The 26,996-nt window shown below is 44.0% G+C and overlaps 1 protein-coding gene across 10 annotated transcripts in view; it reads left to right on the top strand.

Annotated features, from left to right (window-relative positions):
• The window catches only part of ELF1 (E74 like ETS transcription factor 1), a 665,417-nt gene that overhangs the window by 149,419 nt on the left and 489,002 nt on the right, over positions 1–26,996 (top strand). For 2 of the 10 annotated variants that reach the window (XM_086934930.1, XM_086934922.1), the window contains exon 1: positions 5,883–5,959. The exons of 6 other annotated variants lie outside the window; for them this stretch is intronic. The gene's annotated coding sequence lies outside the window, so the exon portion shown is untranslated. Of the gene's footprint in view, positions 1–5,842; positions 5,960–26,996 lie in introns of those variants that run through there. 2 more of the 10 variants (XM_086934920.1, XM_086934926.1) reach the window with 2 other exon arrangements.

The following is a 26,996-nucleotide window of genomic DNA, read 5'->3' as shown; positions in this document are numbered from 1 at the left end:
AGGGCATGCTCTGGGAGGAGGCTGTAGGGATTTGACAGGGAGAAAGCTGTACAGAAGGGAGTGATCCTGAAAATACATTCACTGTCGTGGAGAGCTTAGAGAAAAAAAGTACTCACCTAAAGGTGAGAGGTGGAAGGACACAAGTCTGTGAACCAAAAGGATGGTAACGAGAGTATGCTCCGTGGAAGGCACAAACACAAGAAAAGGGAAGCAAGCACTTGAATAGGAAGAAAGCAAATTAGAGTGACAATAAAACCAACCAATTGTAAGCAGTGAGAGGGCTCTAAGTCCACAAAAAGCTTTTGGTATAGTCCACTAGAGGCTTTTGCCTACAGACAGCTAAAAGCTGTATGATAGGCAAGACCTAAATAGAGAGTAATTGAATTGGGTGAGCTATGGGCATGCTTTATGCAACCACTCCTTGAGCACCAACTCCACCAGCCCCCAAGATCAAAAATCAAAGAGTCAGCCTCCCCTTTGATTGGGAGGATGGAAATCCAATAACTGTGTTAAGTTGTTGAAAGCCTGAACTCACGAGCTGTACATGGGGTTCCAGGTCACTGTGTGCTTCCCATTTTGATACTTGTTCTTCACAGGGTGACCAAGGGAAGAGTTCAAATATGGAGTGACACACGATGGTACTATGGGATTGCCAAGTCTTCTGTTGCTGCGCCCTTCATTCCCTTTCTTTTCAGGCTTACTGTGATTTTATCAGCAGTCTTATTGTTTCGCAGCACTTTGCAATGGGTTGTGATCCGTGCCAAAAGAAGCATTGCACAACATTGAAACTCGCAGAACTAACTTGCATTGTAGACATAAGCACAGTTGGTTCTAATTGTCACTTATCAGAGGATGCAGAAGGATACTAGACTGTAAACAGGGAATATGTAGTAAATATTTGGACTTTCATAGAATTTACAAGTTTGTGTTCTAATTTTTGCTCATGTGCTACAAATATTTCATATTACATGTTAAGGTATGCTATGTAATAATAGTTACAGCAGACAGTGAAACAATGCTCTTTTATGTAATTAAGAAAAGGTCACCTAAGGATGTAGCTTCTTAGGATGCTAACATTTCCCCAGAAAATACGGAAAAAGTTGCCTGGAGCTGACGTAGAGTCTGTGTTTGCTCAGAGGAATTAGGGGTCTGTGCCATTGTTTTACTGAACCAGTGAGTCAACGCTAGGAATGACAAGGGTCACTGTGGCTTTATTCCAAGAGGAAAATTCACTTTAAAATGTCAAGAAGTGGGGCACAGACAAAAGACATCTCAGGGTGTGTACATTGTCTTGTCACCAGTTGAAATGTGACGAAAAAACTGCGTGTGACGTAAAAAAAAAGCCACTTAAAGACACCCACTCACCGCCCCAGGGAGCAGATTTGCTCCCACAAAAGTTATTTGTGACAGTAAATCACATTTTATGACTGCAAAACACCTTCACTGATTTGAAAAAGTTTACATTCTCAAAAAGGATGTTTGTGTTTAAACTAAAGTTACATGCACAAATACTTCTGTTTGTGCATCGGACCTCATTGTTTTAAGAAGGTGATTTATAGAAAGTGCTCAAAACTGGAGTCCTCCATATCGGGGAGATCTTCCCAACACTGCTCACTGACATGCACTCTCTTGTCTTGGTGAGCGAGAGCCGAGAGGCCGATTCAGCCTCCGTTGTGCTTTAGACGTTATCCTTTCTCCTGACAGTTCCAACAAGGGTGCAAATAATTGTGATTTTTTAATTGAGATTGGACCTCTCAAGGTGCTTGAGTAAAGCCAACAACAATTGTCACATCGGACACGACAGGCCAGTTGAGGCGTTTTGAATGTGGGTGTATTTAGCTGTTTTATCTGCAGTTGTCAATACTCTTAACCTCTGTCATTGTCAAAGCCTATAGATGGGGCGATGTCACTCCAGCTGAATGTGTATGATTGCAGTACTGATGCTGCATGAGCCAGACTTAAAAGTATGCGTGAGGATTTTATTATGTTATTAGTGTTCACATTCCTGTAGACCCTTTTATGTTTGTCACTGTGCAATTCTGTTCTAATTGTTGGGGCGTCACTGATACATTACCTTCACGCTACTAAAACATCCCAATTACGGTTCTAAGTGAGGGGCTTATAGTTTTAAACCCCCAAATTTGGAAGGAGTATAAAGAGGTAAGAGGGGGGCTAACAAATGGTCTGATTAAACTCTATCTGTTTTGAAAGGGCCTGTTACTCCCATACCCATGGATTCTTGTGCATCACATAAAGAACTGGAAAACTTCTGAGCTTTCTCAATTGCAAAGTGTTGCAGACCTCCCTGGAGGGTGTCAAATAGCAGATTGAGACATGAAGCATTCAACAAGGTGGACTGAAAAGGTTTCTGTAGCACCTTGCCTATTCTCTGGTGCTCCTATTCACTCTCAGGCTGCCATGTCCCCTCTAAATACAGTGACAATAAAGAAAACATGAATACCTTGTACATGGGAAGAAATCAACTATAATGATTTTAAGACAAATGAAGGTTAAAGAGCTAGGAAGATAAACTCACGAGATGGAAAACTCCCTCGAAAGGTATCCGGCGCCTTGCGATTTACTTTTATCTGCATTAGCTTGAGCATTATTGCTCTAGTATTTGGGACGTTTTTCCAGCAATAGTTGCAGAAGTAGACTTCTAAGTGGCGGCTCTTGAGAGTAGGCACCTCAGACGTTTTTGCGGGACCCAGCTCAAAACGTCAGGCTGGCAGTAATGTGTCACAAAGCACCTGTTCCTAGGAAAATCACAAGCAACAGCTCCAGTATTTTGTTGCCACTTAGTGGTTTTATCCCTTGTGGGTGAATGAATATACAGTGCAGGCTTGCTTCAACATTTCAAGAGTGACGATCTTTGGCAGCACAAGGCCTTGAAAATAATGCCCCCACTAACTCGCCCTTCAGCTTGCCCTGTTTGCCAAGAATAGCTCGTTAGAGATTTGAGAAATGTGTTATATACTGAGCTCGGTTCGGTTCACAAAGTTTCTTGATCAACTACATTCCTCATGAGTGTACAAAAAACGCAATTTCCAAATGTAAAATGCACAGAGTGAGCCACAATATCAGGGATTGGTGGAATTTTCTGTTCATAAACTACACATATCAATGGAGTGACTGCAGTTTGCAGAAAACACCCACAGATTCGTGAGTTTTGGGGCATTTAGAATCAAGATGCAGGACGTTTCCCACAGTAGAAACTTCTACAAATATACTCAAAGGCAGGCGTAATTGTCTTTCAGAGATGGGAATGTTGATGAAACACTCATATTTTTAAATTGCATATAGAGGAAGGTTACGTTTGAAAATGTACATTTACACATGTACACATGTAATTTTCTACAAGATGGAAATACCACATAAGTTAGTTTTGCAATTTGCTATACCGGAAATCTACAGCTGGCTTAGATTTGCAGGCATGCTCCTACAAGTCTTTGTGAATTTTATAGAAGTTATCCTAAATGCACCCCGGATGTAAGATCAAACCAGCAGGAACGAATTTGAAACTTAAAAACTGGCCTTCATAATTTGTTTCTATTGTTTTAATGTATGAGGTAAATGGGAGATGAGCAGGTTGCTTCTCCATGAGCCAGTGTGTAGAAGATTAGATGGACGGTGTAATGGCAAAGCCTGCCATACACATTTGTTGAATGCAGAGACGTTTGAAGGCATGGGCAAAGTGGGCATTTTATCAGGGCCCCAACCTTCTATGGAGCCTCGTGACACTGAACTTTCTCTCTATTTAACCACTGTCTATTCTATTTCTCTATCCAGACCTCTCTCCCTCTCTGCCTTCTGTTATCTCTAACTCTGTCATCCAATGCCAATGTCATTTTAAGGATTTTTTGGCAATCCGGGCAAGACATATTTCAACTGTTTTTGTGTGACTGTGTTAAAATGTATCATTGTTTGTCATCATTTGACACAGGTAATTAAAATTGTTCTACATTTTTTCACCCAGGGCCTTCTTTTCCGAACCCCTCCCTGGCGGGCAAGTTCGGTTCCCTTCAGCTCCCTGGCCAAAACATGCACCCCACCGTCCTTCGTGCTTACAAATGACACAGTTCTGTGGTGGTGAAAAAAGGCCACAGCTTTTATTTATATATTGCCATAAAGAACACATAATCTATTTAAATCAAGTCAAGTCATTATCGCCTCCTTGCCTGAAGTTCAAGTCCAGACCTCAAACCTTAACAGCACAGCACCTGGTGACAACGCCCTGAGCGAATGCCCCTTCTCAGCAGGTCTAGCACATCCCTTGCTGCTTCTCGGCTACACCTTGCTGCCAAGTGTTGTGGGAGGCCCTCATGCCTGACCGGGCTGCAAGTGCTGTGTCCGCCCTCTGCTTACCCGCAGCCTGCACCCCGTGTCCCTGCCATAAGGCATCCCTAGGGCACAGGCTTCAGAGGCTCCACCTTTGGCTATTGCACTCTATCTGGAGCCAGCCCTCCACGTTGCTTGTGGTTTTCCGACCTCAGGCAGCTCCCTCACAGGCTTCTTCCTGACACTCTTTATTTGAATCCTTGTAACTCTAGCCCCCCTCACTAGTGTTGAGGAGGAACAACTGTATGCCTACTTGCGACAAGTGTTCCTCATAAGGTTTGTGGTACCCTGGTGTTTTAAGGTTAATGAGGCCATGCCTCACAAAACCCCACCCATTAGCCTTGCACAATCTGGACATGGTGCTGTTCATCTTCTTCCTAGACCGTTCTACAACTGCCTTGTCTATAGCCCCCTTCACAAGGACTTGTAGTATAATTTCTGGCCATATCAGCTCTGCTGTTCTAATGAGTCTGGCTACAACCGTCAGTACTGATATCTTGGCCCCCATCAAATCCCTACGTTCCAGGTTGGCCAAATCAAGCCACCCGGTACACCACTACTGCGCCCAGCTTCTCCCTGCGACCTATTGCCTTCTGTGCGGTAGACAGCAGGTGCTCCTATTGCATCCCAGGCTTGCCCATCCAACGAGTCCTTTGTGTTGCACAGCCACATTCCTTCATTAGTTCTCCGCGCCGTCACTCACCGCTGTGCCTTGACGACATACGAATGTCCCAGAATCCATACCCTGTGCGCCTGTCGAGGGCCACCTGTGGTGAAGAAAGACTTATATTAGACTAGGTAATATGTACCCCGAAAGGCATCCAACGTCCACCAGCCTATATGTTTGATGCAACCCGCCTCCAAAGCACAGGCCGCCACCGTTATGGTGGCGCCTATGCACATGTTTTTTTGGGGGGGGGGGCATACCCTTAAATCCTGATGCGCACCCAGGGGATGCGCATTGCGCATCTGCGGATTGGTCGCTTTAAATCAAGATAACCAATCGTTGCCCAGCGTTTTCCCGGGCTTGGCTGCTGCCCGCTCTTCATTCCGCCCCCAGTAACCGTTTGTAGAGGCCCCTCACCGGCCAGCTTAGCCTCCCCAACTCGCATAATTTCCCTTTAATCCTACTTGAAATGGCTCCCCTTGTTTGGCACTCCCGTAATGGAAATTGTGGGGTACTTTCCTCACACTGAGGCTGGACCATTCAGTTGTTGTGTACATTATAACTTTTTCCAAACATAAATGAGAATTAAACCCTATATTTTCTATTCAACCACTTTTCCACATCAAACTACTGCAGCATTTGCCTGTCTGCGCTCTTCTTAAATTGAAGCATGTTATTTTGGGAAGGTATTTGTTGTTCAGTGGCCAAGTTTGCGCTATAGAAAACCGCAAATAAAAAAAATAAGGTAAATAAGTAAGCAGGGGCGCGAAGGCAGGGAGGGGCACGCCGTGTGTTCTCCGAGCCGGGCGGGCATGTTAGTCATTCCTACCTGCTGCAGCAGGGCAGGGCATTCAAATGAGAGGGTGAACTTTGCACCGGGCGCGCGGAGACACAATGCGGGGAAGGAGGCCGGCAGGAGACAGAAAACCTCGGACCTCCCGAGTCGCACGAACGGTAATTACGGCCGCTGTGTTCGAAACACAATTGTGGCTCCTGTTTGTGTTAAAGACGTGTATTTTTTGTCTTGAGGCGAGAGCGGGGCACACTTGATTCCTCGCGTGGGTCTGGCCGCGGCGCTGCAGTGAAACATTAACCTGTTGCATATTACTGCTTCGCAGTGCAAACAGTGTGGAGGGCTGTCGCCTCCGAGACGCCTCTGTGAGCAGCGCAACCTGTCACTTGGAGCTGTGACTCGGGCATGCGCTCCTTTAAGCTCGTTTCTGTAACCAGGAATGTAGAACGACCAGAAACGAGACACTTGAAGAGGATAAGAGGCAACTTCCAGGCCCGTCTTGTGTATGTAAGGTTTTTTGTGGTAAGATGAAGAATGTGCAGGGTAAGAGTCCCCTTCTCATATGCTAGGGAGTGGAAGGTAGCTGTATTGCGGGTGCAGTGGTGGTGAAGGGGGGGACTCACTTCAACCAGCACATGGACCTAACTGATCAGTGGTGTCTCTGACATGAAAAGAGCACACAACCACACCTGAACTCAGCCCACTAGGTTAAGTGGTATGTCTGCCTCCAACGCATCAGGCCAAAGCCGGGCTGACATGCAGGATTCATATGGTTCTTGTAGCAAGCTGACACCCTTATGTCACCAGGTGGTGGGGCCACCTGCTGCTGTTAAGTTGTCAATGGTGGCGCATTCCACTTGAAGGTGGTGTCACTCGTATTTCTTCCTGTGGTTTGGAGGAACTTGTTAAATGCCCCAGATCCCAAATTTGAATATCCTGTCCCCCAGTTATATCTTTATCTCTTCGGAAGGCAGGTTCGTGTTTGTTATGGGCTTTTGTTGCGTTGGTGGCATTTCAGAAAGCCCTCTCTTCTTGGGGAATCGCTAAGAAAGGATGTTGCTGTGTGTTGTTTACATGAATTGTAGGTTAACCGGGGCCTTTTCCAATAAAGTGCAGACACGTTGGTTCAACGCCATTTAATTTCATTACAATGTAATCCTGCATATTCAGTTCCTGGTAAGACATAACAACATAGCAGCCCCAACTGGTACAGAGATCAGCATTATCTAGACTGTATTACGGTGTGGCGAGATTTTGTTTCTAAAATTTGATTCTGGATGTGATTTTCTCAATGATGAGGAGCCCAGGGACTCTCTTCAGTGTTGGAATTGTGGGTGTCATAATGATATCTTTTAGCAGTGCTCTTGATGCTGTGGTTTATGTAATAATATTAATAAACAATCTTTATTCAGCAGTAATACCGCCATAAGAGAGATCATGCATTCAAAACAGTAACAAATACATTAAAACATAGTTCAACACACAATAAAAATACACCTCTCGCTATCTTTCTGAAGCAAATCTAAACAATCCTATTCTTACAGTTTCTCGAGAGTGTTTAGAATCTACGCTTAATCATTGCATAATATTTCCTGTGATATAACATTATTCATATCAACCGTCATGTGAAATCAATCATATAATACTTCAAATACATTTTGATTATGTTATCTACCAAGCCAATTTCCATAATATCCCTCCTGTGCTCCGTCAAATCTGGATTTCAATGATCGTATCATTGCTCTTAGTAAATGCGAAACAACACACAGTGTACGAGCGTTTTGCACAAGTTGCAAATGCAAGAGAGCAACACGTGCTTGTCTGAATCCCATTTCTTTTAAATAAGGTTTAAGAAATTGTCGCCTGAGATGCATAAAATATTTACATAAACAGACAAAATGTAAAATATCCTGTGGAGACCTATTGTCGCAGCCACAGGAGACTCTATCCTCAGTTCATACAATAAAACCAGGAGGAGAGGCAACTAAGTGGGGAAACATATTCAGTCTAAAACGAGTGATTAAAAAACGCTTGTGGGGTCCGGTTAAAATGGAAAGATAGAGTTCCATGCCTGGCACTGATTTAACTAGAGCATGGCTCTTACCATAGGCTTATTAAGCTCCTTTCCTTCACGCACTGCGCTACTTGTTTTTAAAAATAGGTCTTCAATTAACTTTTTGTCAACCTTCTTTACTGACCCCTGATTCATAAACATATCAGGTCTTTCCAGGGCACTGAATGAATCTTTAATGTATTTAAGCCAAGGGATTTTCAGAGCGTGGTCCAGGGCAAGACAATCCAAAATTACTGCTTGATTAAAAGAAGCCTCTTCTTTGGACCATACATTCATCCAGCAGAGCAGGGGCTTGACTGCAGCTAGATCTGTTATTTATTTGACCCCCAGCTCCTCATGTACTGCATATGCGGGTGTTCCCTGTGGCACTTTTAAAATCCATTAGAAAAATGTATTTCGTATGATTCGGAGCTAATCAACTGCGTTATAGCCCCAAATCGCACTCCCGTACAAAGCCTTGGAAATACAAATTGACTGATATAATTTTAAAATCACACCCGGAGACCATGTGCCTAACCTATGAGCGTAATTTGCAATGGCTCCCAGGACTTTCTTCATGACCTTTGCCTTTTCCTCCATCAGGTTATTCCAATTCAGTTTATCATCAAATAAAACACCCAGCTATGTAAAAGTCGGAACTCTAGCTGGCCTAGCGGGCGCCTGCCATGTAGGATTTTGTGCTAGTCCCTCAACACTCTATTTCCATAACGAATGATTTATTAAAATTGGGTGATAAATTCAAGGTATTCATGAAGGAGACAAACCCATCGATTAACACTTGCAACGCCCTAGATGTTCGCTCAATAAGCACTGCGTCATTCGCATATATCAAGACTGGGACTTGTCTAGTGCCTACTCTCGGGGTATCATGGTTTATGTCTTCTACAAGTGGTAATGTGATGCCTTTTGCGAATGCTTGCAGAATGGATCATAACACAATCTAGCTTTTTGCCTAGGACCTAGTGGCTGGATGTTTGTTCCCTTTATTGCGGAGACCGTTAGTTTCTCGAAAGCAGTTTGAAGTTGAAGGTTTGGGACACAAAATGGTATTACCTTCTTTGTCCCTGGTAAGTGATTGTTTCTGGATCAGCTTAACCTTTTTACATTTTCCTGGACACGGATGGCTGGAGCTGGTGCTAGTGAGTGCATTGCCCCATGTTTGGAGCCAAGTGGTAGTAGTTTTCTTTTTGCATGAACGCAGTTTTTAATGTTCCTGTGCATTTGTGGTATTAATTTGGCTGAAGTGTTCACTATTTGCTTATGCACATCTAGTAATGGTTGGATGGTAACGTCAGCAAATGCTGGTCATTAATATTGAGTAATGGTATTTGCTAATCCTTGTGGGAGTGCACATGACACTAAGGAAGATGCAGTCTATTACGAATGATAAGAACCACTCACTTGCTTCTTCTGACTCCTGTGACACCTTGGCAAGTTTATCTCAGGATGAAGCAGGTAAATATAACCAGCCAAGTAAAGAGTATCCATGTCACATTGACGTGGGCAACCTTGAGAAGGTTCACGGACACAATATAGATGTAAAAAATATCGATGTTAAAAATATAGAGTAAAAAATATAGCCAACAAAAATATCGACTTCTATGCTTAAACAGGTAAGTACCAAAATATTGACTAAAAATATTGATGTAAAAAATCTAGATGTATAAAATATTGACTTTTATATCAAATAAAATAATATATATTAAATATGATTGTTACAAAATAAAATACATTTAACATACATTATTTATGTTAAAATTTTAAAACAATATAAACATATATTTTAATGATTTAAAATATGAAAAAACAAATCTTTAACAAATTAAAACATTAAAATATAAAAAAAAATAATTTACATTTCACAATACAATCAGTGCAACAGTAGGGAAAGTGTTGGATAGCAAAGGGGTAAAAATAACTATTTCTACTCCAGTGAGTGCAACAGTAGGGTAAGTGTTGGATAGCAGAGGAATTAAATTTACTATTCCAACTCCAGTGAATGCAACAGTAGGGAAGGTCTTGGATAGCGGAGGGGTAAAAATTACTATTCCCACTCCAAAAAGTGCAACAGTAGGGAAACTGTTTATATAGCGGAGAGGAAAAAATTACTGTTCCCACTCCTAATGCAACAGTAGGATAAGTGTTGGATAGCGGAGGGGTATAATCTATTACCACTCCAGTGAGTGCAACAGTAGGAAAGTGTTGGGTAGCGGAGAGGTAAAAATTACTATTCCAACTCCAGTGAGTGCAACAGTAGGGAAAGTGTTGGGTAGGGGAGGGGTAACATTTACTGTTCCCACACCAAGGGGCTCATTAGCATGACGGGCGGACTTTGTCCGCCCGCCATCCTGTCAGAATTCGGGACCGCCCGCCAGAAGGGCGGGGGTCCCGTGGGGGGTATTAGGATGTGCCCACCACAGTGGCGGGCACATCCTGCATTTTTAGCATTGTGGCGGGCGGTGCTCTCAGCACCGCCCCCCACAATGCTAAAAATGCATTGATGCATTTGCATAAACAAAGCGACAGGCACTGCGCGGTTCCTGCCGCTTTGTTTATGCAAATGAAGGGGGGTACCTGTGGTACCCCTCGTGTGCACTCCCCATCTCTCCTTCACTCTGGGGGCCCGCAAGGGGCAACAAGAGTGAAGACCGCATGCCTTTCCGTGGCGTCATCGCCGCCGCGGAGAGCCACCTACAGACGCCCATCATAATATGGCTATTCAAAAAGGGGGTGGTGATGGACAGAGTATCTGAATTAAGCAGAACACTCCTACCCAGTCAACAGATCAGGGCTTGATCCATCACCGTTTTTTAGCTCACTGCACCATCCCAGTTCAGAACCTGGCTACATGCAAATTAGTCTAACCCTGGCCCAGTGCATCATGGGAACAGGGCAGACCAAACTACCAAGCCAATTCTTTTACTGGAAAGGACCAAGCTTCCGGGGACCGGTTTCAGGCATTACAGCCGTCTTCGGCCCGGCTTGCTTAAATCCTGATGGTGCAGTGAGCAAGGGACTCATGTCTGAGCATACCCTTCCACACTCGTAGTGGCCAAAACGATTCAAAAAGGGGGTGGTGATGGACAGAGTATCTGAATTAAGCAGAACACTCCTACCCAGTCAACAGATCAGGGCTTGATCCATCACCGTTTTTTAGCTCACTGCACCATCCCAGTTCAGAACCTGGCTACATGCAAATTAGTCTGACCCTGGCCCAGTGCATCATGGGAACAGGGCAGACCAAACTACCAAGCCAATTCTTTTACTGGAAAGGACCAAGCTTCCGGGGACCGGTTTCTGGCATTACAGCCGTCTTCGGCCCGGCTTGCTTAAATCCTGATGGTGCAGTGAGCAAGGGACTCATGTCTGAGCATACCCTTCCACACTCGTAGTGGCCAAAACGATTCAAAAAGGGGGTGGTGATGGACAGAGTATCTGAATTAAGCAGAACACTCCTACCCAGTCAACAGATCAGGGCTTGATCCATCACCGTTTTTTAGCTCACTGCACCATCCCAGTTCAGAACCTGGCTACATGCAAATTAGTCTGACCCTGGCCCAGTGCATCATGGGAACAGGGCAGACCAAACTACCAAGCCAATTCTTTTACTGGAAAGGACCAAGCTTCCGGGGACCGGTTTCTGGCATTACAGCCGTCTTCGGCCCGGCTTGCTTAAATCCTGATGGTGCAGTGAGCAAGGGACTCATGTCTGAGCATACCCTTCCACACTCGTAGTGGCCAAAACGATTCAAAAAGGGGGTGGTGATGGACAGAGTATCTGAATTAAGCAGAACACTCCTACCCAGTCAACAGATCAGGGCTTGATCCATCACCGTTTTTTAGCTCACTGCACCATCCCAGTTCAGAACCTGGCTACATGCAAATTAGTCTGACCCTGGCCCAGTGCATCATGGTGATGTAAATATATAATTTACCGTCTTAATTTCTATGCAGGTAAGTACTTAATCAATAATAACTCAAATCGGAAAGAAAAAAACAGAGTCCGTGGTGTTAGAGTTCTTAGGGGTTTTATTCCTTAAAAAGGAATGGTCAAGACCTGGATATCATGTTCTTCCCACCACAGGGGTGGAAGAAGGGATAGAGCAAAGTTTTATTGACAATACATAGCTTATATACTTAATTTACACCATAGAAAGCAATATAGTAGGCGTAACAGCTGAGAGAAGACAAGATAACAGTATCCACGTGTTACTAGTACGTAATCAGAAGGCGTGGACTAGGCGTGAATTAGAGGTGTGTGCTAGAAACGTCACAGGTAGGTGTCACAAGGGGGTGGCACGAAACAGAAATGTTGCAATGTCAGCAGAAATCGGAAGCTTGGATGCGCGCGCAGCTGCATGACTTGTGATTGACGTGAAACTGGAGGGTGCAGGGGGCTTGACATTTTCACTGACGGAAAGAGACAGAAGTCTGGCATGTCAGATCAACTTGTACTTCTATCATATCTGATATCTGATGTTTGGGAACCATATTATCTGGACGGAAAAGGTCTCTGGGGCAGAAGCTATTCTATACTGACTATGAATGCGTGTATAAGCGCCTGGGTGTCTGCATGAGAAGCGTGGGGGCATGGGCCTTTCATGGGAGCATGGTAACAGAGGCTATGAATTACTTGCACGGAGACAGGTCGGCCCTTTGCTCTGCAGCTGAGGAGGATGTTTACTGAAACTAGTAGGCAGGAATGTATTTTCGAGGAGCGGGACAGATAATTCGAAGGTTATAGTCAGTCTTGGCAGGCCGCAGGCTGAGCTGAGCGCGGTGGGCCGCGCTGGAAGTAAGTCAGAGTTCACGGGTACAGAGGCAGCCTGGGCTGAGGCTTTCAGAGTCAGAAGCCAGAAAAATGGCTCGATGGCAGAAATTCAGGGCCTACTTTGCCAGAGCTGGAAAACGTGTAAGGTACACTACAAAAAGACGTTGGCATAGCATACTTAGGAACGGACTATTTAACCCATTCAGGGTGGGTCTGAAAGAGGACATGTTAACGTTGGACGCAAATGTATTTGCGTCTTCATAGCTGGCACAGGAGGGAAGTTACATGCACTTTAAACTGGTACATGGAGACGGTGGGGTACGCGCTAGGGAACACAACTTGACCATAGAATTTATATTTCCTCATTCCCTCCTTGTTCCCTACGGACCCTTCATGATATATCGATCCTCATGAATCGATCAGTTTGTTCTTGTAACATCATTTGCTCTTCTTTCTTTCTTTTTCGTCTTGAAAGGAAACTGGAATGTTCAATACATGAAGTGGCACACAGTCCACAAATCGCTGGCCCACACTGTAAGCACAGGCAGCAACTGAATACTAGGACTAGGCCAATGCCTAGGAAGGATAGGATCTTCCATCCCCAAGCGGTTAACGTTGTCCAGAACCAACCGGACCAAGTCCAGGTGCCTGGATTCTGATGTATCTGATTTGCAATTTTATGGAGACGTGTAATAGCTTGATATACAGATGGTGCGTTTTGTGGAATGAAAACACAGCAACTTGACCCGATGACCTTACAGGCTCCGCCTCTATCTGCCAAGATGACGTCAATAACAAGACGATTCTGAAGAACAACAACCCGCATGGCGGACTGCTCTTCGGTTAAGTTACCTAGGGCGGAGGCAGTTTCATTCACTACTGCTTCAAGTGTTCTAGTTAATCTGCGTATTAATTTACTATTTTGGACAGGGCCTAAAAAGAAAAAGAATCCTTTATTAAAATCGGTGTATTGCTCCCATGCCGTTTCAGTGTAGTCGACAAGTGAGATATCTCTTCTGAGTCTATTCTTTACTATGTTTGTATTTCTGTGATAATCAGGAGGAGCTAGAAAAACAGGTGGCAGAAGGAATGCAATGTAACAGGTACCATCCCAATCTGGAGGTAAACGTATGTATGCGGTATGACCACAAACAAAATAGGAATGACGGATAGCTTTAAAGGACGATTTACCATGATCACTGAATTCGACCACAGTAGTACATTTACTATGACCTAAGTGTACTGAACCTTTCTTCCTGACACATAATTCACCAGTGACGGGTAATACTGACATAGCGGGCAGAACTGGTGCAGCTTCGGATTCAACAGTAAGAATCATAAGGTTAATTGTGTAATTACCTAGTCCATATACTTCATTTTCTAGATTAGTTCCTATTCTAGTGGGGAGTCCCTCCTTATCAGGGGAACAGACGTCGAGCAGGACCAAGTTCAAGTTTCCCCAAACCCAGCCCCCATCGAAAACAGCAATATCAGGATCTAAGGAATTAATTATTTTAAACCATGCACCACAGGAGCCATTGTGAGTGAACGGGTACGGAAAGAGGGGCAGAGCTCCCTTGTAATTCTGGTAAGGAGGGAGTCGGCCACATATCCAGCAGTTTGTAGCATTATTCGTCTGATGGGAATGATGTAGCATACTAATGAATGTGTTGTTGCGCAGCGCAAGTCTGTAAGAAAGTTCATGTGGAGGTAACTCGCTAAAAGAATGTTCAGCAGATACATTGTAAGCAGATTGTTCACGCTTGAAAATAGGGTAATAGATAGGGAGAAGTATGCTTGCAACAATAATTAGAAGACTTAGAAAAAACATGATTAATAATGTCACTATACAGTGACTACGCAATGATTTGCAGTATGTACGTTTCTTGAATTGCCTCTCTCTCTCTCTATCTCGATCTAGGGGATACATGTCAGAAACTATTTAACCGATTCACCTAGGGGAGGACTTAAACAATTAAACTGTCTGACTTGCTAGATCGGAGCTTTGATCTATATTCTTCTTGTGGAGTTTTCTCTCGTTCGGAAACTTTAGAGTCATTAGTTTTGATACAGTCTTTGGTGGGGGTGGACGAGCCTGGGTCTGGTTTCAGTTCATTGTATTTTTTGATATGGCTCGTGTGGACCCACCCCTTTCTGCCTTCCAGTTGCACTGCGGTCCTCGTTGTAAGAAGGACGGTCTTTGGCTCCTTCCAGCGGGGCTCCAGCGGACTTTTCCTGTCGAAATTCCGTACTAAAACTGTGTCTCCAGGACGGACATCGTGTGGCTTTACATCAGTGTTGTCGGGAAAAGCTGCGGCAACCTGTGAACGACATGATTGGAGTGCAGACATCAAGGAGGCAAGGTAATCTGTCAACATATTACAATCGACATCAGTAATTTTCTTAGGAATGGGCGTCCCCCACATATTTGGTGGTCTACCAAAGACCACTTCGTACGGGGATAGTCCTGATCTCGAGTGGGCAACCATCCTCATATAGAACAGTGCCACTGGCAGGGCGACTATCCAGTCGACTCCTTTCTCTTGACATATTTTAGCAAGGCGTGTCTTTAGTGTCTGATTATGCCTTTCTACAAGGCCTGCGGCTTCGGGATGTCGGACACAATGGAATTTCCACTGGTATCCTAGCAATAGGGAAACCTGCTTCATTAATTCGGATGAGAATGGCTGACCGTTATCTGAGTACACGACACGAGGCAAGCCGTACCGTGGGAAGAATTCACGAACCAACTGCCTGGCAGTGGTTGGAGCAGTGTAATCGGGGACTGGGTATGCTTCGGTCCAACGGGAAAGTGCACAAACAATTACGAGGACATATTTGAATCCTCGACAACAGTCCATCTGGATATAATCCATCTGGAGGACTTCAAAAGGGTGATCGGGAAGATGAAATCCACCTTGCTCTACAGGGATGCTTTTACCTGGATTGAACTGACAACAGATCATGCAAGTGCGCACTTTCTGTTTTGCTGCTGCTTGTAAGTGTTTATTGCTCCAAAGATTTTGTAAACTGTCTAACATCGCTTTTTCTCCTAGGTGTGCTGGACTATGTGCTGTATTGATCATGACTTGAACCATAGAATCAGGGAGAAACCATGTAGATTTTCCCTTCGTCATCCAACCTTGATCTGTCTGGATCCCTCCTAGTTCAGTCCATTTCTTTATTTCATCTGGAGTAGCATGTGTCTGAATATCGATTACATCTAGTGTGGGATCCCTGACTGTCATACAATTTGTCGGTCCTATTGTCTTTGTCACATCCGTTGTCTGAGTGTGAGTCAGTGCTGTATGTTTTGCTGTCTGGTCTGCCAGGTCGTTACCCTGGGAAACAGAATCTGTAACTTTAGTATGTGCTTTACACTTCATGACGGATATGCCTGAAGGCAGATGTATTGCTTCTAACAGTGCTTGAATGAGGGGACCGTGTTGGATCTTGGCACCATGAGAGGTCAGAAAACCTCGTTCTTGCCATAACATTCCGAAGTCGTGTACAACTCCGAACGCATAACGGGAATCAGTATATATATTAACATTTCTGTTCTTGGCTAGAATACAGGCTCGGGTCAGAGCAATAAGCTCTGCCGCTTGAGCGGACAGTGTGTCAATACGATGTGTTTCTTTTACTTCGGTTTCAGTGGTCACTGCATATGCGGCCACTAATTCTCCTGTACTTGTTCGCATACATGAACCATCCACATAAAGTGTCAGATCTGGATTTGTCAGTGGAACGTCTGTTAAGTCTCGTCGGGGCTTTGTTACTGCATTAATGATTTCTATACAATCATGCGGGGCTGGATCTGTCATAATTGTAGGTAACAGTGTTGCGGGGTTCAGAATGCTGCAGCGTCTGATTTCTATGTGTGGCTGGAATAGCGTCAATTCATAACCTGTCAGTCGTGCTATAATCAAGTGTTGAGTCTGGGTTCTGTTTAACAGAACCTCTACAGAATGTGGAACTTGTACTGTTAACTGATGTCCTAAAACAATTGAATCGCTCTGTCTAATTGCTAATGCTGTTGCTGCTACTGACTTTAAGCACGCAGGGAGTGCCTGGGCTACTGAATCCAATGTACTTGAAAAATAAGCGCAAGGCTTATGTGAACCTGCTTGATCTTGAGTGAGGACAGACAATGCTGTACCATCACGTTCTGTAACAAAAAGTGTAAACGGTTTGCTGTAACATGGTGTCGCTAAAACTGGTGCTTGACATAATGCTTTCTTTAGTTCCTCAAAGGCTTGTGTATGTTCCTGAGTCCAAGGGAGGACAGTCGAAGTCGCTGCCTCCTGTGTCGTTAACTGGATGAGTGGTTTAGCTAGAAATGCATATTGAGGAATCCATTGTCTGCAGTACGAGGTGAGGCCTATAAAGGCCCGCACTTCCTTTTGTGTCTGGGGTCGTGGCATATTTACAATTAACTGAATGCGATCGGGAGTGAGCTGTCTCCCCACTTTGGACAGCAAGTGACCCAAGTACACAACTTGCTGAACACAGAATTGTAGCTTCGAAGGAGACACCTTGTGTCCCTTGTCGGCCAGAAAATGTAAGACTGTCAGTGATGCTTGTTCGCATTCGGGCTCACTTCGTGCGGTGATCAGCAGATCATCGACGTATTGTAGTAAGGCAGTGTTAACTGGCATTTGAATACAATCTAGTTGTCTTTTCAGTGCTTGACTATAGATGCTGGGGCTTTCTGTGAATCCTTGAGGTGCGCGGGAAAATTTGAAACTTCGTCCATTTAAACTGAATCCGAAGAGATATTGGCTCTCTGGGTCAATAGGTACACTAAAGAAGGCGTTCTTGAGATCAATTACAGTAAAGAACGTTGCTTCTGAATCAATAGCAGTCAATAAGGAAGAGATATCGGGGACCACAGGGTACTGTGGTACAATGCATTTATTCAGCTCTCTTAGATCAATCACCAGCCGATATACTGGCGGTGCATTGGGATCAGTACGTTTAAGAATTGGAATGATGGGTGAATTACAGATATTGGAGTCGGTCTCTACGACCACTCCTTGGGCAATGAGCTCTTCAATGATTTCCAGTAAAGCCACTACAGCATCGGGTGGTAACTTGTATTGTCTGATTCGTGGTAGAACTACTCCTGTCTTGAGTGTAACACGGTATGGTGTGATATGCATACAACCTACATCAGTTGGGCCTGTTGCCCACAAGTGATCTGGTACATTTTTCAATCTGACATCAAATTCTCGTAAGACATAATGGCCCTTGAAATCCCGCAGGAAGAGTCTAACCCCCTCCGGGGAACAGCAGATTATGGCTCCTAGAGCCTTCAATGTTTTAATTCCTAACAGATTTTCTGGGCATGATTTCGTAAGTAACAAGTCTGTAACTCGTGATAATGGACCCACAGCCAGGGGGACTGGTTCGGATACTTCATTTACAATGGGCTGTCCTGAAAAACCAAGGGAAACATTCTGTGAGCCTGAGAGGGGTGCCCCTGGGACTTCATTATGACTGATTGTTGTGCGGCTTGCCCCTGTGTCAATTAAAAACTTTCTATCTTTTCCCAATACTTGACTGTGTACATAAGGACCCTCTTGATCTACAGGAATTTCAATAAGAGGCAAGCCAAATTCCCTCTCTAGGCTGTTTCATGTGTATCGTTGATACTCTGGATAAGCTGATTGGGCATACTGGTACATCTGTTGGGAAACTTGTTGAGTCGAAGCGGTGGGCTGTGGTACCGCTACTGTCTGTGCTGTATGAGATGAAGCATGCATAGGCTGTGTGTTCTGCATAGGTTGTACATTCTGTGAGGTCTGTTGCTGGGCCTGATCTTGTCTTGGTGGATGCGGTCTTTAGTTTTACCTGTTGCGATGTTATGTTTCAGAACTGGACATTCATGTACGTAGTGACCAGGCTGCTTACAATAGTTGCATGTCCCTTTAACGGGAGCTGCAGAATGATTTGTCTGGGTCGTACCCTTTCTGTTTCCGTCGGTATGTACCGACTGGGCTACTAACATTTTCATTTTCGTGTCTTTCATACGTTTCTGTTCCTGATCTTGTTCTTCTCTAATTCTATTCTGATGGTATTGTAACATTTGTAACATCTGGGATGGCGTATTTGCTTGCCATGTACTCTCAACCTTGTATACACGATTCTTGACTGCTAACAGGGAATTCTCAACTAACTTGGATACAAAAAGATGCGGGTACGACTCGCTACTTGGTTTAAGACCACTATTAATAATAAAACATTTCTCGAATCTTGAATAAAAGTCACTAGTATCTTCGTCAGGTTTCTGTTTACATGCTGAGATTGCATCCCGGTCTTCTTTTCTAGTTGTCAATAATCTTGGCAGAACCTGTACTATCAGACCTGGTAATGCTTTAGTTTTCTCCCCAAGGCCTACCCCTGGGACACGTTTGTTCTCTTCATCTTCTATTTCTGCCCATGCAATCTTTTTCTCTCCCACCTCCCATTCCTTTTCCTTTAATTTCTCGTAGATGCCCGTGGGCAGCAGTACCTTTAACATTTTCATGATATCTTCGTATGTGTAATCCCCCATCAGTAACATGTCTTTAAGTTCTCTGTGAAAACCTGCAGGGTCTTTATCATGGCAGGGTACTAGTTTCTTCATTTCTAACAGTTCTAACTTGGTCAGTGGCGTGTGTACATACACGCGTTTCAAGACATGATCCTCACCCATGACTGGGTGTACTTCTCGTAAGGGGTTCTGACTTTCAATGCCACTCAGGCGTTCCATATGATACATTTTTCTTTCTGGGTGCGGGGCGGGAACATATTCGGAGCTTACAAAAGTGTTATATCTATGTCGTTGTTCTAGAATTATTTGTATTAACTTGGTACTTAGACCTCTCCATCTATCCATGAGTAGTGCTTCTAATATTTCGGGTAAGGGGCCTGGATCAGAATGTTGGTTTCTGTATTTCGTGAGGAGGTGCTGAATCATATATACACCTGCTAATTTCTGCTCGTCCGGGGAAAGGTTCAGAAATGTCTGTGCTACCGTGTCATCATTATATATGTCGGGATTTTCAGACCATAATATGGCTGATCGAGCTAGTTCTTGTTCATCCATAGAATAGAGTACATGGTACCCCATTCTCTCTCGGAGTCTTTTATCAGTTTCCTGGAACTGATGTTCAGAAGAATTCGGGTTGGTTAAGGCAGAGAGAAAAACCCTCTTGCTTTCTGGACGAATACCTTTCCTAAGGTAAGTTCCCTTACCTACATACGCTATAGTATCTGTAGTCTTTTCTGATTCTTCAGGTCCTTCTTCCTCCTCGGAGGAAGCCTTTTCTTTTTCTTCTTTGTGTATATCTATCACTGCTTTTCTAATTTTCTTGTACATACTGGCTATGCAGGACCCCTTGTCGTGTTTTCCTTCAGATATATTTTGACCCCACTTGTTTAGTGCATCTAACTCACTCTGATCTGTCTCAGGCCTGTCTCGTTCTCTTATTAGGCAATTTATGAAAAAACGTAGTATCTGTGCTTGAACGTCAACTTTCTGACGCTCCATGGCATCCTTAATACTGTCAGGGTCTTTCCCAGTCTGAACAAACTCATATATTCTATCTAGGCGTTCCTTCATTCCTGCATAGCACAGCAGGAAATCAGTAGCAGATCTTAACCGTAGTGATGCCATCATCATTCTATTGTCTTTGCCGGGCACTGGATCATATCTGCAAACTGAAAGATTTTCTTTGAGTATGTCAAGGCTGGGTGACTTGAACGTGAAAGGACTCTGCAAATCCCCGAGCTGTAACCTGCGTGTTAATGGCGGGGTGTGAAGACCCCCGGTCGCACCCCCTGAGGCAGAAGCTTGGGCATTATCTCTCTGTGGAGTCTGTACCTGAACTTGAATTTTTCTTTTAGTAGGATCAGGTAGAAGTCGTTTCGGTAGATCAACTTTAGGTACGGGAAGTGGTGGAGGTGGTGGAACAGCAGCATTCTGTTGTGGTACTGACGGAATATGATCTTGGGGCGGGTTACCACCCCCGTCCCTGTCGTTAGGCAGGGCGCGGACAGGCAGATTGGTGTAAGCGGGTGCTACATCCTCTAGATAGGAATTCAGGAATATGTCTTTAGTGGTCCTATGAGTTACTTTAGTTGGAACCAATGGTGGCGGCAGATTTTTCGGTATTTCTGAAACGGCCTCAGGCGGACCCTCGGCTGCGAGATACATACCGTTCACGAGGTTATTTCGTGCGCGGTCTACTTGCTCTGATTTTACTCGGATCCCCTCGGTAACTAACTCGTTTTCTTGGGCCTTGTCTGATTCTTTAAGTCTGTCTTCTCTACGTAGTGCCTTTTCAGCACGCTTATGTGATTCCTTACGCCAAAACTCTATGGCGTCTTTCTGAGATTGTCTGGCTTTCTTTTTCCATAGTGCTTCTTCTACCTTCATGATGCACTCGGCATCCCATGTTCCGGTAACAGGCCATCTGTGTCTTTCGTCTAGATGCTTGGTATAGTCGGCCCATAAATCTAGATACAATATGGCATCTAAGCCATGCTTGTGGTACATAAAATTTCCTGGAGTGTCCCTAGGGGGGATAGGAATTGCTTCCTCTAGTATCCCTTTCCTAGTTCCTATCTGCTTTAACTTGTTGAAAAACGGCATCTTGTTTACTTAATACTGAATGCTCAACCCTAACTACTTAATACTGAATACAGCTAGTTATACAAGAACACAATAATGCACATTAAAAACGGTCACATTCATACCACGACATTAATCACATGAAAAGACATTTGAGACATATATCACTACCCTCTATAACGGATGTACTGCTAAACAGCACAGATACACTGCTAGAACAGCGCAGAAACTTGAATAACGGATGTACTGCTAAACAGTACAGATACACTGTCTAAAAACAGTGCAGACCGGACTTGTGTACCCAAACCCGTCTAGATACGTCCCAGCAATGGTACTCACCGGGAAGCACGGAAACTGAAGGCCTCGGAAAACTCGACTGGACTCGACTCGGCACGTGGATACTTCGGAAAAACTTCGGAAAACTTCGGAAAACGGGTGGGCCTCTTGACACCTCGGACCTTGCTTCTTTCGGCTAGGCTCTGGTCGGGATCCTCCGCACTCCTCACCGCCTCGTCTGGGTACTGATCGCAGTCTTCGTCACCTCCGTGGGCCAGAGGGAGATGCAGGAAATCCTGCCGGTACGCGTAGTTTTCCTTCTAACTGATGGCAGGGGACAGAGCTTGCAACGCACCAACCGGCGCGTGAGGTGGGGGAGGGGTCCCTATTCGGGCGCCAAAATGATGTAAATATATAATTTACCGTCTTAATTTCTATGCAGGTAAGTACTTAATCAATAATAACTCAAATCGGAAAGAAAAAAACAGAGTCCGTGGTGTTAGAGTTCTTAGGGGTTTTATTCCTTAAAAAGGAATGGTCAAGACCTGGATATCATGTTCTTCCCACCACAGGGGTGGAAGAAGGGATAGAGCAAAGTTTTATTGACAATACATAGCTTATATACTTAATTTACACCATAGAAAGCAATATAGTAGGCGTAACAGCTGAGAGAAGACAAGATAACAGTATCCACCTGTTACTAGTACGTAATCAGAAGGCGTGGACTAGGCGTGAATTAGAGGTGTGTGCTAGAAACGTCACAGGTAGGTGTCACAAGGGGGTGGCACGAAACAGAAATGTTGCAATGTCAGCAGAAATCGGAAGCTTGGATGCGCGCGCAGCTGCATGACGTGTGATTGACGTGAAACTGGAGGGTGCAGGGGGCTTGACATTTTCACTGACGGAAAGAGACAGAAGTCTGGCATGTCAGATCAACTTGTACTTCTATCATATCTGATATCTGATGTTTGGGAACCATATTATCTGGACGGAAAAGGTCTCTGGGGCAGAAGCTATTCTATACTGACTATGAATGCGTGTATAAGCGCCTGGGTGTCTGCATGAGAAGCGTGGGGGCATGGGCCTTTCATGGGAGCATGGTAACAGAGGCTATGAATTACTTGCACGGAGACAGGTCGGCCCTTTGCTCTGCAGCTGAGGAGGATGTTTACTGAAACTAGTAGGCAGGAATGTATTGTCGAGGAGCGGGACAGATAATTCGAAGGTTATAGTCAGTCTTGGCAGGCAGCAGGCTGAGCTGAGCGCGGTGGGCCGCGCTGGAAGTAAGTCAGAGTTCACGGGTACAGAGGCAGCCTGGGCTGAGGCTTTCAGAGTCAGAAGCCAGAAAAATGGCTCGATGGCAGAAATTCAGGGCCTACTTTGCCAGAGCTGGAAAACGTGTAAGGTACACTACAAAAAGACGTTGGCATAGCATACTTAGGAACGGACTATTTAACCCATTCACAGTGGGTCTGAAAGAGGACATGTTAACGTTGGACGCAAATGTATTTGCGTCTTCATAGCTGGCACAGGAGGGAAGTTACATGCACTTTAAACTGGTACATGGAGACGGTGGGGTACGCGCTAGGGAACACAACTTGACCATAGAATTTATATTTCCTCAATGGGAACAGGGCAGACCAAACTACCAAGCCAGTTCTTTTACTGGAAAGGACCAAGCTTCCGGGGACCGGTTTCTGGCATTACAGCCGTCTTCGGCCCGGCTTGCTTAAATCCTGATGGTGCAGTGAGCAAGGGACTCATGTCTGAGCATACCCTTCCACACTCGTAGTGGCCAAAACGATTCAAAAAGGGGGTGGTGATGGACAGAGTATCTGAATGAAGCAGAACACTCCTACCCAGTCAACAGATCAGGGCTTGATCCATCACCGTTTTTTAGCTCACTGCACCATCCCAGTTCAGAACCTGGCTACATGCAAATTAGTCTGACCCTGGCCCAGTGCATCATGGGAACAGGGCAGACCAAACTACCAAGCCAATTCTTTTACTGGAAAGGACCAAGCTTCCGGGGACCGGTTTCTGGCATTACAGCCGTCTTCGGCCCGGCTTGCTTAAATCCTGATGGTGCAGTGAGCAAGGGACTCATGTCTGAGCATACCCTTCCACACTCGTAGTGGCCAAAACGATTCAAAAAGGGGGCTTTTGTAGTTTGGTTTGCCCTGTTCCCATCATGCACTGGGACAGGAACAGACTAATTTGCATACAGCCAGGTTCTGAAACTGGGATGGTGCAGTGAGCTAAAAAACGGTGTTGGATCTAGCCCTGATCTCTTGACTGGGTGAGAGCTTTCTGCTTAATTCAGAGACTCTGTCCCTCACCACCCCTTGTTGTAAATATTTTTGTCCACCCTAAGCGTGGAAGGGTATTCTCAGATGTGAGACCCTTGCTCATTGCACCATCAGGATTCAAGCAAACCGGGCTGAAGACGGCTGTAATGCCAGAAACCGGTCCCCGGGAGCTTGTTTCCTTCCCAGTGTAAGAATTGGCTTTTGTAGTTTGGTTTGCCCTGTTCCCATCATGCACTGGGACAGGAACAGACTAATTTGCATACAGCCAGGTTCTGAAACTGGGATGGTGCAGTGAGCTAAAAAACGGTGTTGGATCTAGCCCTGATCTCTTGACTGGGTGAGAGCTTTCTGCTTAATTCAGAGACTCTGTCCCTCACCACCCCTTGTTGTAAATATTTTTGTCCACCCTAAGCGTGGAAGGGTATTCTCAGATGTGAGACCCTTGCTCATTGCACCATCAGGATTCAAGCAAACCGGGCTGAAGACGGCTGTAATGCCAGAAACCGGTCCCCGGGAGCTTGTTTCCTTCCCAGTGTAAGAATTGGCTTTTGTAGTTTGGTTTGCCCTGTTCCCATCATGCACTGGGACAGGAACAGACTAATTTGCATACAGCCAGGTTCTGAAACTGGGATGGTGCAGTGAGCTAAAAAACGGTGTTGGATCTAGCCCTGATCTCTTGACTGGGTGAGAGCTTTCTGCTTAATTCAGAGACTCTGTCCCTCACCACCCCTTGTTGTAAACATCATAATATGGCTGGCGGTGTCTGATAGACACCGCCACCATATTATTCCTTTTCCGCCTCGGCCGCAAGGCGACCGGGCGGAAAAGCAGCGGACGGTCTTTCCGTCCGCAGAGGTCCCCCCGCCATACTAATATGGCGGGGGAAACGAGTGTGGATGTCGGGTGGATTGCCCGCCAGGCTGGCGGTGGCCACTGCCAGCCTGGCGGGGGCAATCCGCCTGACATTATAATGGGCCCCTTAGTGAGAGCAATAGTATGGAAAGTGTTGGATAGCGGAGGGGCAAAAATTACTGTTCCCACTCCAGTGAATGAAACAGTAGGATGAGTGATGGATAGCGGTGGGGTAAAATGTTTTATTCCCACTCCTGTGAGTGCAACAGTAGGGAAAGTGTTGGATAGCAAAGGGGTTAACATTATTATTCCCACTCCAATGAGTGCAGCAGTAGGGAAAGTGTTGGATAGCAGAGGGGAACAAATTACTATTCCAACTCCAGTGATTGCAGCAGTACGGAAAGTTTTGGATAGCGGAGGAGTAAAATTAACTATTCCCATCCCAGTGAGTGCAACTGTAGGGAAGGTGGAGTTTTTGCAAGAGACCTGTAAAATAAATCTACTGCCAAGAAGAGTGCCGCGTGATCGTTTTTGTTTTGAAATAAACTGAGACACGCTCCTGGTCTCCAAACGCGGGCACCAACACAAGCAGTTCCCTCTGCGACGGGAACATTTGAGATGAATATATATATATATTTAAAAATAATCCTAAGAATAAATAAACAATATTTAAAAAATGAAAAATCTAATATATTAAATATATAGGAAGAAAACATATAATGTTAATTACATATAATAAAAACCTACACATTTTATATAAAATAATAAATAAATGTTTTTGTTCAACCAGAAAATATTTACAAACCAAAAAATGAATTAGTACATGTATACATTTTATTTTTCACCCTATACACCACACCAAAAACAAAACAAGTTAACATTTTAAAATAAATTTACTTCCATAATTAACATAATTAATGATAATAATAAAAAATAATATTAATAAAAAAACGAATAGACCTTGACTACACACACTCTAACACTATAAAATCCACAATACACACCTAAATTAAACTAGAAAATAATAAAAACACAATTAAAACTTATTTTGAAATTAAAACTATTACTATTAACAACTAATAATTAAAGTAATTAAAATGCATTTAATACTCACCCTTTACCCCTTCAAAAGTAAAAACACACACAAAAATAAAATTAACCACTATATACTAATTAAAACTATACAAGTTAAATATACCGAATATTAACAATTAAAAATAATACAATAATTTAATATAATTAAACTAATTCCCACCCTATTCCCCTATAAACCCACAACCAGCTGCGAAACTAAAAACACAAAATCAAATTAAAAAAAATTAATAACTTCTAAAAATGTGACACATATATTAACAATACAAACAATTCTTATACAAAAAAATACAGCACATACATATTATATATAGACTAAAATACATAACAATTAAAAAATATATTTTTTAAACAACTATATTTTTGCAAACGATATTAAACACTTCAATATCTTTAAAATCAATATTACTTACCTTAAGTCGATATTCTTGACCACGATATTATTGCTGTCGATATTTCTGAACCACAATATTTATTACTCGATATTTGTGCAACTCGATATTTTTTACTCGATATTCTGTCTACACACCCTTGGGATAATGATAGACAGCCTGGGGCCTCTAATAGTCACCCAATAGATGTTGAGTTTGGGATGAGTTCTAGATGTGCATAAAGGGCCCCCTTTTCTCTGCCAGTGCTCAGTTTTCTGTCTTCCACTAAGTTGTTTTTATGAGACAATGCTCTCTTCTAGGCGGTATCGCTTAATCCCTTTATTGCAGCATACTTGATGAACAGCAGCAGTAATCCTTTCCCAAAATATGTATATATTCCTAATCTACTCTGGAAACAAAGCATCTCGCATTCTGTTGCCAGTGTAAATGAGTAGGTTATATTTAACATTTTCAAAGGTTACAGATCTAAGGCATTCTTCGGCAGCTCTACATGATCATTGTAAATTCTAACTGTGCAGTTGTTATTATCGGTACCACTCTCTTCAATAGTATGGCGTGTCTTGCATTCTGTCTTTTGGAAGAGGAACTTGCCCAGAGGACATCTCAATGCAAGTGCTGGGTTTTTGAAGATAATCAGATGCTCTGATCACGCTAGCAATTGACAAGTGCAGTTTTGTGTTACGAAATTATGTGTCTGTTTCCCAAAGTGACAGTAATTTGTGTTTTAAAAAACTGTCCATCTGTATTTGCATTGAGCACAGTGGGACGTAATACCAGGTTTGTTCTGCAGAGCAAATAAAATACAGACCGCCTCA

The sequence above is a fragment of the Lissotriton vulgaris genome, chromosome 8, assembly GCF_964263255.1.
Source record: "Lissotriton vulgaris chromosome 8, aLisVul1.2, whole genome shotgun sequence".
Classification (NCBI taxonomy): Eukaryota; Metazoa; Chordata; class Amphibia; order Caudata; family Salamandridae; genus Lissotriton; species Lissotriton vulgaris.
Note: the sequence above shows the minus strand (reverse complement) of the source record. Positions and strands in the feature narration are given on the sequence as shown.